The sequence below is a fragment of the Nomascus leucogenys genome, chromosome 13 (genome assembly GCF_006542625.1).
Source record: "Nomascus leucogenys isolate Asia chromosome 13, Asia_NLE_v1, whole genome shotgun sequence".
Lineage (NCBI taxonomy): Eukaryota > Metazoa > Chordata > Mammalia > Primates > Hylobatidae > Nomascus > Nomascus leucogenys.
Window position 1 is genome coordinate 97,723,959 of NC_044393.1, and position 14,841 is coordinate 97,738,799.

A 14,841-nucleotide genomic window follows, 5' to 3' on the forward strand; every position below is an offset into this window, starting at 1 on the left:
ACTGGCTGCACCTCCCCCTCCTCTGTCCTCTGTCTTTCTCCCAGGGTGGTGAAGGGGGACCTAGTACACGGTGATCCCCGCCCCGGGATCCGAAATCATGACTTCACTGCTAATAAAAACTCATGGGAAAAAAAAATTTAAATACAGTGGGAATAACTGGATCCCAAGTTGACAGAGACCAAGTGGCAGCACTCAATTGTCAAAGGCAAGGTGGGCATAGCTACCCTAACAGACAGCAGAGGCAAAGTGGCAATCAGAATAGTCTGACTCCTGTAGAACTCTGGCATTAGCTAATTAATCAGTGTTCCTAGAGTGAAATTGATAGGCAGCCTACTGCATTCCTACTTAATTTATATAAGCAGAAAAATAACAGTTAAGGTCCAATGCAAAGAGAAAGGGTCAGGAAAATGGGCTGGGCATGGTGGCTCCCATCTGTAATCCCAGCACTTTGGGAGGCTGAAGTGGGAGGATCACCTGAGGTCAGAAGTTCAAGACCAGCCTGGCCAACATGGTGAAACCTCATTTCTACTAAAAATACAAAAATTAGCCAGGTGTGGTGGTGGGCACCTGTAAACCCAGCTACTCAGGAGGCTGAGGCAGGAGAATCACTTGAGCCTGGCAGGCAGAGGTTGCAGTGTGCCAAGTTTGCACCATTGCACTCCAGCCTGAGCAAGAGTGAGAATCTGTCTCAAAAAAAAAAAAAAAAAAAAAAAAGAAAGAAAAGAAAAAAGAAATCTGGGGAAGAGGTATGTGAATGGAGCCTCTCTGAGTGGTCAAAAACTGTGAAGATATTTGTATTCCATGTGAGTGCTCTGCTAAGTGACCTCAGCAGAGGAGGATTTTTAACAATCAAGTGGATAGGATGACCCGTTCTGTGGACACCACTCAGCCTCTTTCCCCAGCCACCCATCATCGCCCCATGAGCCCATGAACAAAGTGGCCATGGTGGCAGGGATGGAGGTTACATGTGGGCTCAGCAAGATGGACTTCCACTCACCAAGGTGGACCTGGCTCCGGCCACTGCTGAGTGCCCAATTTGCCAGCAGTGGAGAGCAACACTGAGCCCTCGATATGGCACCATTCCATCAGCCAGCTCCCTGGTGGCAGGAAGATTATATTGGACTTCTTCCATCATGAAAACAGTAGAGGTGGCCAGGCGCGGTGGCTCACGCTTGTAATCCCAGCACTTTGGGAGGCCGAGGCGGGCGGATCACGAGGTCAGGAGATCGAGACCACGGTGAAACTCCGTCTCTACTAAAAAATACAAAAAAATTAGCCGGGCGTGGTGGCGGGTGCCTGTAGTCCCAGCTACTCGGAGAGGCTGAGGAGAATGGCGTGAACCCGGGAGGCGGAGCTTGCAGTGAGCCGAGATTGCGCCACTGCACTCCAGCCTGGGCGACAGAGCGAGACTCCGTCTCAAAAAAAAAAAAAAAAAAAAGAAAACAGTAGAGGTTTGTCCTCACTGGAATAAACATTTACTCTGGATATGGGTTTGCCTATCCTGCATGCAATGCTTCTGCTAAGACTACCATCTGTGGACTCACGGAATGCATGGTATTCCATACAGCATTGCCTCTGACCGAGGCACTCACTTTAGGGCTAAAGAAGTGTAACAGTGGGCGGCGGGTGTGGTGGCTCACGCCTGTAATCCAGCACTTTGGGAGGCCGAGGTGGGTGGATTACCGGGTCAGGAGATCGAGACCATCCTAGCCAACACGGTGAAACCCCGTTTCTACTAAAAATACAAAAAATTAGCTGGGCATGGTGGCGGGCGCCTGTAGTCTACTACAGCTACTCGGGAGGCTGAGGCAGGAGAATGGCGTGAACCTGGGATGCAGAGCTTGCAGTGAGCCAAGATCATGCCACTGACCTCCAGCCTGGGTGACAGAGTGAGACTCCGTCTCAAAAAAAAAAAAAAAAAAGAAGTGTAACAGTGGGCTCATGTTCATGGAATTCACTGGTCTTACCATGTTGCCCATCATCCTGAAGCAGCTGGATTGATAGAATGGTGGAATGGCCTTAACTGTAATTGAAGCCACAATTACAACTCCAACTAGGTGACAATACTTTGCAGGGCTGGGGCAAAGTTCTCCACAAGACCATGTATGCTCTGAATCAGCATCCAATATATGGTACTATTTCTCCCATAGCCAGAATTCATGGGTCCAGGAAGCAAGGGGTTGAAGTGGAAGTGGCACCACTCACCATCACCCCTAGTAATCCACTAGCAAAATTTTTGCTTCCTGTTCCTGTGACATTATGTTCTGCTGGCCTAGAGGTCTTAGTTCCAGAGTGAGGAACGCTGCCACCAGGAGACACGACTCTATTAAATTGGAAGTTAAGATTGCCACCTGGACACTTTGGGCTCCTCCTACCTTTAAATCAACAGGCTAAGAAGGGAGTTACAGTGTTGGCTGGGGTGACTGACCCAGACTATCAAGACGAAATCAGTCTACTACTCCACAGTGGATGTAAGGAGGAGTATGCACGGAATAGAGGAGATCCATTAGGGTGACTCTCCTTTTTTTTTTTCTTCTTGAGACAGGGTCTTGCCCCATCACCCAGGCTGGCGCTTAGTGACGCTATCTCGGCTCACTGCAAGCTCCGCCTCCCGGGTTCACGCCATTCTCCTGCCTCAGCCTCCCAAGTAGCTGGGACTACAGGCGTCTGCCACCATGCCCGGCTAATTTTTTTGTATTTTTAGTAGAGATGGGGTTTCACCGTGTTAGCCAGGATGGTCTCGATCTCCTGACCTTGTGATCCGCCTGCCTCAGCCTAGGGTGTCATTACAGGCGTAAGCCACCATGCCCAGCCTAGGGTGTCTCTTAGTATTACCATGTGATACTACCATGCCCTGTGATTAAGGTCTACCGGAAACTACAACAGCGCAATCCAGGAAGGACTACAAGTGAACCAGACCCTTCAGGAATGAAGGTTTGGGTCACTCCACCAGGAAAATACCACGACCTGCTGAGGTGCTTGCTGAAGACAAAGGGAATACAGAATGGGTAGTGAAGAAGGTAGTCATCAATACCAGCTATGACCGCATGACCAGCTGCAGAAAGGAGGCCTGTAATTTTCATGAGTATTTCCTCCTTTTGTTAAAAATGTGTTTGTGCATTTATACACTTGTACTTAAGAAAATATCTTCATGTTAGGCCGGGCGCGGTAGCTAACGCCTGTAATCCCAGCACTTTGGGAGGCTGAGGCAGGTGGATCACCTGAGGTCAGGATTTCAAGACCAGCCTGGCCAACATGGCGAAGCCCCATCTCCACAAAAAACCAAACAAATAGCTGGGCGTGGTGGTGCACGCCTGTAATCCCAGCGACTCAGGAGGCTGGGAGGATTGCTTGAACCAAGGAGGCAGAGATTGCAGTGAGCTGAGATCGTGTTATTGCACTCCAGCCTGGGCGACAACAGCAAAACTTCGTCTCAAAAACAAACAAACAAACAAAAAAACATGTTATTTCCTTTCTCCTGTATCACATGACATTTAGATTTATTGACTTCACATCAGCATTTAAGTATTGTTAACTTTATGTCATAGTATTTGGGTTGGGGATTGGTGTATTTCCGGTTGTAGGAAGGATAGTTATGTTAGGCATGATTATGACCCTATTATTATCTTTATTTGAAGATTATATATGATCTCAGAAGATGTGTATTGGTTTAAGTTGACAAGGGGTGGATTTGTGATGGTTAAAACTGAGTGTCAAGTTGATTGGACTGAAGGATACAAAGTATTGATCCTGGGTGTGTCTATGAGGGTGTTGCCAAAGGAGATTAATTTTTGAGTCAGTGGGCTGGGAAAGGCAGACCACTCTCAATCTGGGTGGGCACCATCTAATCAGCTGCCAGCAAATAATAAGCAGTCAGAAAAATGTGAAAAGGAGAGACGGTCCTAGCCTCTCAGCCTACATCTTTCTCCCATGCTGGATGCTTCCTGCCCTCAAATATCGGACTCCACGTTCTTCAGTTTTGGAACTCTGACTCACTCTCCCTGCTCCTCAGCCTGCAGATGGCCTACTGTGAGACCTTGTGATGGTGTGAGTAATACTTACTAAACTCCCCATATATATTTTATATATATAATATATATTATATACTTATAATATATAATTTATATATTATATATTTATACTATATAATAGATATTTATATATATTAATCTATATATAATCTAGATTAATATATTATATATATATTCCATTAGTTCTGTTCCTCTAGAGATCCCTGACTAATATAGCTGATGAGCTAAAAAAAAAAAAATCACAAAAAGACTAATAATTTTTTTTTTTTCGAGACAGAGTCTTGCACTGTCGCCTAGGCTCGAGTGCAGTGGCCTGATCTCAGCTCACTGCAAGCTCCGCCTCCTGGGTTCACGCCATTCTCCTGCCTCAGCCTCCTGAGTAACTGGGACTACAGGTGCCCGCCACCATGCCCGGCTAATTTTTTTTTTATATTTTTAGTAGAGACGGGGTTTCACCATGTTAGCCAGGATGGTCCCGATCTCCTGACCTCGTGATCCACCCGCCTTGGCCTCTCAAAGTGCTGGGATTACAGGCATGAGCCACCGCGCCCGGCTGATTAATAATGTTTTTTTTTTTTTTTTGAGACAGAGTCTTGCTGTCGCCCAGGCTGGAGTGCAGTGGCGCAATCTCGGCTCACTGCAGACTCCACCCCCTGGGGTTCACGCCATTCTCCTGCCTCAGCCTCCCGAGCAGCTGGGACCACAGGCGCCCACCACCTCGCCCAGCTAATTTTTTGCATTTTTAGTAGAGACGGGGTTTCACTGTGTTAGCCAGGATGGTCTCTCAATCTCCTGACCTTGTGATCCACCCGCCTCGGCCTCCCAAAGTGCTGGGATTACAGGCGTGAGCCACCGCGCCTGGCCTAATGTTTTAAGAAAGTTTATGAATTTGTGTTGGGCCACATTCAAAGCAGCCTGCAGGCTGAGGGTTGGACAAGCTTGCACTCCTATCAAGCTTGCACTTGATACCAGTTCCAGGTCTTCTGAGCTGTAGACAGAGATCAGCAAACTACAGCTTGTGGGGCAAATCCAGTACACAGCCTCTTTTATTTTCACATTCTGTGAACTAAGGATGGTTTTTATATTTCTTCTTTTTTAAGAGACAAGGGTCTTGTTCTGTCACCCAGGCTGGAGTGCAGTGGCACAATCACAGCTCCCTGCAGCCTGACCTCTTGGGCTGAAGCAATCCTCCTGCCTCAGCCTCCCAGAGCACTGGGATTACAGTTGTGAGCCACCATGACTGGCCGTACACTTTTTAGCTGTAGAAAACAAACAAAAAAAAAATCAAAAGAAGGGCCGGGCACGGTGGCTCACGCCAGTAATCCCAGCATTTTGGAAGGCTGAGGCAGGTGAGTCACTTGAGATCAGGAGTTCGAGACCAGCCTGGCCAACATGGTGAAACCCTGTCTTTACTAAAAAAAAAAAAAAAAAATACAGCTGGGCTGGTGGCTCACACCTGTAATCTCAGCACTTTGGAAGTCTGAGGTAGGCAGATCACCTGAGGTCAGGAGTTTGAGACCAGCCCAGCCAACATGGCGAAACCCCGTCTCTACTAAAAATACAAAAAAAAAAAAATCACCTGGCGTGATGATGGGCTCCTGTAATCCCAGCTGCTTGGGAGGCTGAGGCAAGAGAATTGCTTGAACCCAGAAGGCGGAGGTTGCAGTGAGTCAAGATTGCACCACTGCACTCCAGCCTGGGAGACACAGTGGGACTCCGTCTCAAAACAAAAACAAGGCTGGGCATGGTGGCTCAAGCCTGTAATCCCAGCACTTTGGGAGGCTGAAGTGGGCAGATCACGAGGTCAGGAGATGGGGACCATCCTGCCTAACACGGTGAAACCCCGTCTCTACTAAAAATACAAAAAAATTAGCCGGGCATGGTGGCAGGTGCCTGTAGTCCCAGCTACTCGCGAGGCTGAGGCAGGAGAATGGCATGAACCCGGGAGGTGGAGCTTGCAGTGAGCCGAGATAGCGCCACTGCACTCCAGCCTGGGTGACAGCGAGAGTCTGTCTCAAAAAAAAAAAAAAAAAAAAAAGCCGTTGTAATCCCACCTACGTGGGAGTCTGAGGCACGAGACTTTCTTGAACCCAGAGCAAGACTCCATCTCAAAAAAAAAAAAAAAAAAATTATCCATCATAATCCCAGCTACTTGGGAGGCCGAGACATGAGAATTGCTTGAACCCAGGAGGTGGAGGTTGCAGTGAGCCGAGATCCAGTCACTGCACTCTGGCCTCAAAAAAAGCAAGACTCCATCTCCAAAAAAAAAAAAAAAAAACCAAAAGAAGGATAATGTTGGCCGGGCGTGGTGGCTCAAGCCTGTAATCCCAGCACTTTGGGAGGCCGAGGCGGGCGGATCACTAGGTCAGGAGATCAAGACCATCCTGGCTAACACGGTGAAACCCCGTCTGTACTAAAAATACAAAAAATTAGCTGGGCGTGGTGGCGGGCGCCTGTAGTCCCAGCTACTCAGGAGGCTGAGGCAGGACAATGTCGTGAACCCCGGAGGCGGAGCTTGCAGTGAGCCGAGATCGCACCACTACACTGCAGCCTGGGTGACAGAGCGAGACACTGTCTCGGAAAAAAAAAAAAAAAAAAAAAACAAGGATAATGTTTCTTGGCATGTAAAAATGATACGTAATGCAAGTTTCAGAATTCATAAATAAATTTCTATTGGCACACAGCCACTCTCACTTGTTTATGTATCTTTTATGCTGCTTTCATGTTGTAACAGGAGAGTTGAGAAGTTGCAGCAGAAATAGCCTCTTATCTAGCCATTTTGCTTCCAATTTCTCCAGATTCATTCAACCTGCATCATGTGATCAGCTAACTTTCCAATATACAGATCATACCCTTCTCATCTCTAAAGCCCCTGTGGCAGCCTAATGCCTTTAGGATGCAGGCCAAATCCAATGCAGCATTCAAGGCCGTCCATGAGCTGGCCTCACACAGGTTATTTCCTGCCATTTTCCCCCAAAGAATCCTATGATCTAGCCAGAAAAGCTGACAGGCCAGTCTTGAACGCACTCCATTTTCACCACCCCTTGTCTTTTCTTTTTTTTTATTATTATTATACTTAGGTTTTAGGGCACATGTGCACAATGTGCAGGTTTGTTACATATGTATCCATGTGCCATGTTGGTGTGCTGCACCCATTAACTCGTCATTTAGCATTAGGTATATCTCCTAATGCTGTGCCTCCCCCCTCCCCCCAACCCACAACAGTCCCCGGAGTGTGATGTTCCCCTTCCTGTGTCCATGAGTTCTCATTGTTCAATTCCCACCTATGAGTGAGAACATGCAGTGTTTGGTTTTTTGTCCTTGCAATAGTTTACTGAGAATGATGTTTTCCAGTTTCATCCATGTCCCTACAAAGGACATGAACTCATCATTTTTTATGGCTGCATAGTATTCCATGGTGTATATGTGCCACATTTTCTTAATCCAGTCTATTGTTATTGGACATTTGGGTTGGTTCCAAGTCTTTGCTATTGTGAATAGTGCCGCAACAAACATACGTGTGCATGTGTCTTTATAGCAGCATGATTTATAGTCCTTTGGGTATATACCCAGTAATGGGATGGCTGGGTCAAATAGTATTTCTAGTTCTAGATCCCTGAGGAATCGCCCCTCTCCCATCTCCTTAACCTAGGAAAATATTTTCTTTCTCTTTTTAAATCATTTAAGGCCTAGAGCAACTGACTTTTCCTTAGTGAAACCTACACAGGAAGAATTAATTGCTCCGTCCTTTGTATAAGAAATTCACAGTACTTCCCAAAGTGAATTCCACAGAATTCCAGCTCTAAAGGGTGTGGATACCAAATATTTGTTAAAAGTGTTCTCGGCCAGGCGTGGTGGCTCATGCCTGTGATCCCAGCACTTTGGGAAGCTGAGGTGGGCAGATCACCTGAGGTCAGGAGTTCGAGAACAACCTGACCAACATGGTGAAACCCCATCTCTACTAAAAATACAAAAATTAGGCTGGGAGCGGTGGCTCACGCTTGTAATCCCAGTACTTTGGGAGGCCAAGGGGGGTGCATTGTCTGAGCTCAGGAGTTTGCTACCAGCCTGGGCATCATGGTGAAACCCCATCTCTAGTAAAAATACAAAAAATTAGCCAGGCGTGGCGGCGTGCGCCTGTAGTCCCAGCTACTTCGGAGGCTAAAGCAGGAGAATTGCTTGAACCTGGGAGGCGGAGGTTGCAGTGAGCCTAGATCACGCCACTGCACTCCAGCCTGGGCGACAGAGCAAGACTCCATTTTAAAAAACTAAAAAATAATAAAAAATAAAAAATAAAAAATACAGGCCAGGCGCAATAGCTCACGCCTGTAATCCCAGCACTCTGGGAGGCCGAGCTGGGCGGATCACCTGAGGTCAGGGGTTCGAAAACAGCCTGACCAACATGGAGAAACCCTGTCTCTACTAAAAAAATACAAAATAAGTGGGGTGTGGTGGCACATGCCTGTAATCCCAGCTACTTGGGAGGCTGAGGCAGCAGAATCGCTTGAACCCGGGAGGTGGAGGTTGCGGTGAGCCAAGATTGCGCCATTGCACTCCAGCCTGGGCAACAAGAGCGAAATTCCGTCTCAAAAAAAAAAAAAAAATTAGCCGGGCATGGTAGCAGGCACTTGTAATCCCAGCTACTCCGGAGGCTGAGGCACAAGAATCACTTGAATCTGGGAGGCCAGAGCTGCAGTGAGCCAAGACCGCCCCATTGCACTCCAGCCTGGGCAACAAGAGCGAAACTCCGTTTAAAAAAAAAAAAAAAAAAAAAAAAAAAGGCCAGGCGTGGTGGCTCACGCTTGTAATCCCAGCACTTTGGGAGGCCGAGGCGGGCAGATCACGAGGTCAGGAGATCGAGACCATGGTGAAACCCCGTCTCTACTAAAAATACAAAAAATTAGACGGGTGTGGTGGCAGGTGCCTGTAGTCCCAGCTACTCGGAGAGGCTGAGGCAGGAGAATGGTGTGAACCTGGGAGGCGGAGCTTGCAGTGAGCCGAGATTGCGCCACTGCATTCCAGCCTGGGCGACAGAGCGAGACTCCGTCTCAAAAAAAAAAAAAAAAAGTGGGGGGGCGGTTCTCAGATGAAATAAACTTGGGAAATGACAGATTAAACAAAGTTTAACAGGTTTATTTGCTACAGGACCTCTCTGAGCCTTTAAAAATGCTGACACCATGGCCAGGCACGGTGACTCAGGCCTATAATCCCAGCACTTTGGGAGGCCAAGGTGGGATGATTATCAGAGGTCAGGAGTTTGAGACCATCCCATCTCTACTAAAAATACAAAATCAGCTGGGCCTTGTGGCGCGCACCTGTAATCCCACCTACTCCAGCGGCTGGGGCAGGAGAATCGCTTGAACCCAGGAGGCGGAAGTTTCAGTGAGCGGAGATTGTGCCATTGCACTCCAGCCTGGGCAACAAGAGTGAAACTGTCTCAAAAAAAAAAAAAAAAAGAAAAAATGCTGAGGGCAATTGTAAATCTGCCTTTTCTGGAGAACACCCTTGGGAACATGAAGTGAAATTGGGGCTATTGGCAGCTACCATCCTCAGCATATGAAAGAAACTTATGCAGTTGGAGAAAATAAGGTCAACACAGAAGGAAGCAAAACTAAGAAGAAAGAGCATAAAAGTGCCCTGAACCACGGCGTGAGCCCCTGCACCCAGCCAGCTGTGAAGACAATCCGACCACTGGGCTTCCTATTACATGAACCTATAAGCTACTTTTTATTTTTCCTTTAGGTACTTTGAGCTGAATTTCTGTGATCTGCAAGGAAAAGTGCCGTCATGCAATACATATGTTTTTTTTTTTTTTTGAGATGGAGTCTCACACTGTCACCCAGGCTGCAGTGCGGGGGCACGATCTCAGCTCCCTGCAACCTCCGCCTCCCGGGTTCAAGCAATTAATTCTCCTGCCTCAGCCTCCCCAGTAGCTGGAATTACAGGCGCCCACAACCATGCCTGGCTAATTTTTGTATTTTTAGTAGAGACCGGGTTTCACTATGTTGGCCAGGCTGGTCTCGAACTCCTAACCTCAGGTGATCTGCCCCCCTTGGCCTCCTAAAGTCTTGGGATTACAAGTGTGAGCCACTGCACCCAGCCCATATGTCTCTCTTAGTGGGCTATTTGCTCCATGAAGGTAGGGACTATATTTTATTTATCTTCTACTTACCCCAGAATCTGATACATAGGAAGTATGCAATAAGTGTTTATTGATTTCTCCTGAATTAAATAAAGGAATGAAAATTCTGGAAAGATGAGCATTGATTTAACTGGCACATACACTTCTGGCTGTTTTGTGGGTTGGGTTCTAAGACAATAAAGCCAAAATGCAGAGACCCTAAGAAATTGGTGGCAATAAAGCATTTGATTAAGGTATTATAAGGCAAATAGGATACTTGGAAGACGTGAACTAGGCATAATTATCAAGGAAATAATTTTTCTCAGGAGATCCTACTGATAAGTAGGTTGCTGTCTCCAAAGGCCAACCAAGCAGCAAACAGAAAGAACAGGTAACCTGCAGAGACTTGCTTAGTCCCTGATTTCATGAATTACTCTCAAATTTTCAACAAAAACCCATCTTGCCTAGAGAGATCAGAGTCTCACAGATATCCCTCATCCCCTGCTTGTAAAGTTCCTTCTGATATCCATCCAGATTCTCCTACTCCTGTATTGAAAAACAGATGGCCATGTCGTCAAAGGTCATTGCCACTTGGAACCCCAAACACATTTCCTTTTGTCTCAGGGTGGCTTCACACCTGTCCTCATCAGTAATGTTTAAAAGCACTTCTACCTTTGTTATATTGGGGAAGGAGTTAGGACACAAATCTTGAGAAGGCAGAATATTCATCATGTGAATTGACTTAGGCTTTAGTGACATAATTCCAGGAATAGACTTGTGATGATTTTGCTGTTCCTCTTTTCAAAAGTTAACCAGTGCTGCAAACAAAGCAGATTTATACCCTGACAGAGGTGGAATATTGAATACATAGGCCCTTGTTTTACAGGAATAGTTTGGGGAGACTCATAGAGAAGTCAATCATTGGAACTTCTGCAGACACTTATTTCTAACTGGAGAAACACAATCTGAAATAATTTGATTCAATTAAATGAACATTTGAGCAATTACCATAGGACATAGTTCTGTAAGCACCTAGCCTACTATACAGTCATATAATGTTATAGTACTGCGTGATAAAGTACACATTGAACTGTTTTCAACATTTTGAGATGTTAAAAACACCTGTGTTTATAAGCAAAAAAATAGTTACATCTGCAGACTTCCATAATTGGTATTATTTCTTTTTTTTTTTTTTTTTTTTAAAAGGAGTCTCGCTCTGTCCCCCAGGCTGGAGTGCAGTGGCATGATCTCGGCTCACTGCAAGCTCTGCTCCCAGGTTCACGCCAATTCTCCTGCCTCAGCCTCCCGAGTAGCTGGGACTACAGGCGCCGCCACCATGCCCAGCTATTTTTTTTTGTATTTTTTAGTGGAGACGGAGTTTCACCGTGTTAGCCAGGATGATCTCGATCTCCTGACCTCGTGATCCTCCCGCCTCCGCATGCTCCCGCCTCGGCCTCCCAAAGTGCTGGGATTACAGGCGTGAGCCACCGCGCCCGGCCATAATTGGTACCATTTCACCAAAATAAAATTTAAACTGACAGTTTGCTCCAATACAACTATGAGAAATTATCTTCTTCAAAACATTTTGCACCAGAAAAGCAAAACATCACTTTCCCTAGAAGAAGGTGACAAAGCAGAATAAGGAAAATACCCTTTAGCTTCCTAGTAATTAGAAAACAGAATAGAAGCTTGACTAGGCAGTCACTACCCCAGAGACGCAACACCATTAACATTAATAATACCACGCCTGTAATCCCAGCACTGTGGGAGGCCGAGGCAGGCGGGCACGAGGTCAGGAGTTCGAGACTAGCCTGGCCAAATGGTGAAACTCAGTCTCTACTAAAAATACAAAGCTTAGCCGGACATGGTGGTGCGTGCCTGCAGTCCCAGCTACTCAGGAGGCTGAGGCAGGAGAATAACTTGAACCTGAGAGGCGGAGGTTGCAGTGAGTCGAGATCGCGCCACTGCATTCCAGCCTGGGCAACTGACTGATACTGCGTCACACACACACACACACACACACACACACACACACACTAGCCGGGCGTGGTAGCCCACGCCTGTAATCCCAGCTGCTTGGGAAGATGAGGCACGAGAATCGCTTGAACCCGGGAGGCGGAGGTTGCAGTGAGCTGACATGACACCACTGCACTCCAGCCTGGGTGACAGAGCGAGACTCCGTCTTAAATAAATAGATAAAAAGAAAATGCAAGTGCCTAATATTGCAATTTAGCATTGTACTTTCACACGTGCCCTTTATGGGAATCCCTTCCTTTTCTCACCCGTAATTTCCTGTTCTTTCTCCCAATCTGCACCTCATCCAGCAGAGTCTCCGCCCACAAGCTGCGCTTAGGGAAGCAGGCACTCTCCGGAAACTCTGGACTGAGTAAAATCAAGGGGTGCGTGCAGGACTCCTCCACTGATTAATTCTTTGATTCCACAGCATTTGTACAGCACCCACGGGGGCCCCACACTAGGTGGGAAACGAAGATGAAAAATCGCAGTCTCTGTTCCAAAGAGCGCAGAGCCCAGGGCTGCGTTTCCTTCACGGCCTTTTGTCCAGGCCCCAGGGAGCGAGCCGCGGGAAGGCTCCCCGGCCAGGGCTTCCCCGCAGGTTTTACTAAGTCAGGCAGCCCCAGAGAGGCGCCTCCTCCCGGCCGGAACCGCCCGACTCCGCTTCGTCCTCTTGGGCCCACGGACCACTCCCCACTGCCCCAGCCCCAACACCTGCAGATCCTGCGAGCCCGAGCCCTCCCGCGACCGCCCAGAGAGAGTCTGAGACCCGAGAGGGAACCCCAGGGACTAGTCCTGCCGTAGTCTGAGCTCTGGTCTCGCGGAGGAAAAGCAGGGGCGGCCCCCGTACGCGGGGCCTGCGCCCTTCAGCCCCAGCCCCACCCTGCGCGACCCCGGGATCTCGCTCGGCGGCGGTCGTTGCCCAGGGCACAGGAAGGGCACGCTGAGAACGCTCTGCTTTTCCTGTTCCTGGACACAGCTCCGGCAGGGATCCCACAGCGCCGCCTGCTGGCGGGAGGCACCCCCGCGGCGCTGTGCATTCTGGGCTCCCTGGATCTCTGAACCTGAACTGGAGCTGCTCCAGGCTCTCCAGAGGTCTGACCTCTTCCTCCTTTAGGGTTACACGAGATTGCCTCTGAAATTGATCGGTATGTAAATTAGTGGGGAGTTGGAGAATGTGTAACGTCGCCATTTTCGGTCTCAATTTTTGCTACTTCAAGCTGCCTGTCTTCAAAATGAAAGTGTGTTATCGGCCGGGTGCGGTGGCTCATGCCTATAATCCCAGCACTTTCGGAGGCCGAGGCGGGCGGATCATCTGAGGCCAGGAGTTTGAGAACAGCCTGGCCGACATGGTGAAACTCCGTCTCTACTAAAAATACAAAAATTAGCCGAGCGTGGTGGCACGCGCCTGTAATCCCAGCTACCCGGGAGGCTGAGGCGGGAGAATCGCTTGAACCTAGGAGGTGGAGGTTGCAGTGAGCCAAGATGGCGCCACTGCACTCCAGCCTGAGCAACAGAGCAAGATTCCGTCTAAAAAAAAAAAAAAAGGAAGAAATTAAGTGTTATTAAATAAAATACTAGGAGGCCATTGGTTCGGACTCAGCTCCAGCACTAGGCTCCAACAGACCACACCAAAATGGAGTTATTCATGCAAAAGTGCCACATCACCAAGGCAAATGGAGATGTTTATCTGACCAAACAGGCCAGCATGATAAGGAAGACCCCTCTGCTTTTTTTTTTTTTTTTGAGACAGAGTCTCGCTCTGTCGCCAGGCTGGAGTGCAGTGGCACTATCTCGGCTCACTGCAACCTCTGCTTCCCGGGCTCAAGCACTTCTCCTGCCTCAGCCTCCCGAGTAGCTGGGATTACAGGGGTGTGTCACCACACCCGGCTAATTCTTGTATTTTTAGTAGAGGCGGGGGTTTCACCATGTTATGTTGGCCAGGCTGGTCTTGAACTCCTGACCTCAGGTAATCCACCTGCCTCGGCCTCCCAAAGTGCTGGGATTACAGGCGTGAGCCAATGTGCCCGGCCAGAAGATCCCTCTGCTTTAACCTTTAGAAGAAAAAAGTAACTTTGAAACAACCAACCCACTTTTAGTTTTCTGTTTCTGCTTTTCCCAAGCTTTTTCTGTCCATAAAACCAACTGCCGGCCAGGCGCAGTGGCTCACACCTGTAATCCCAACACTTTGGGAGGCCAAGGCGGGCGGATCACAAGATCAGGAGTTTGAGACCAGCCTGGCCATCCTGATGAAACCCCCATCTCTACTAAAAATACAAAAAATTAGCCAGGCATGGTGGCGCACACCTGTAATCCCAGCTACTTGGGAGGCTGAGGCAGAATTGCTTGAACCCAGGAGGCGGAGGTTGCAGTGAGCCAAGATGGCACCACTGCACTCCAGCCTAGGCGACAGAGGGAGACTCCCTCTCAAAAAAAAAAAAACCTGTCTGGGCTGGCTCATCCAAACACTTATTCTGTTGTTTTGTTTTTGGTTTTGAGATGCAGTTTCACTCGTTGCCCAGGCTGGAGTGCAATGGCACAATCTCGGCTCACTGCAACCTCTGCCTCCAGTTTCAAGCGATTCTCCTGCCTCAGCCTCCCGAGTAGCTGGGATTAGAGGTTCGCATCACCATACCCGCCTAATTTTTTGTATTTTTAGTAAAGACAGGGTTTCAC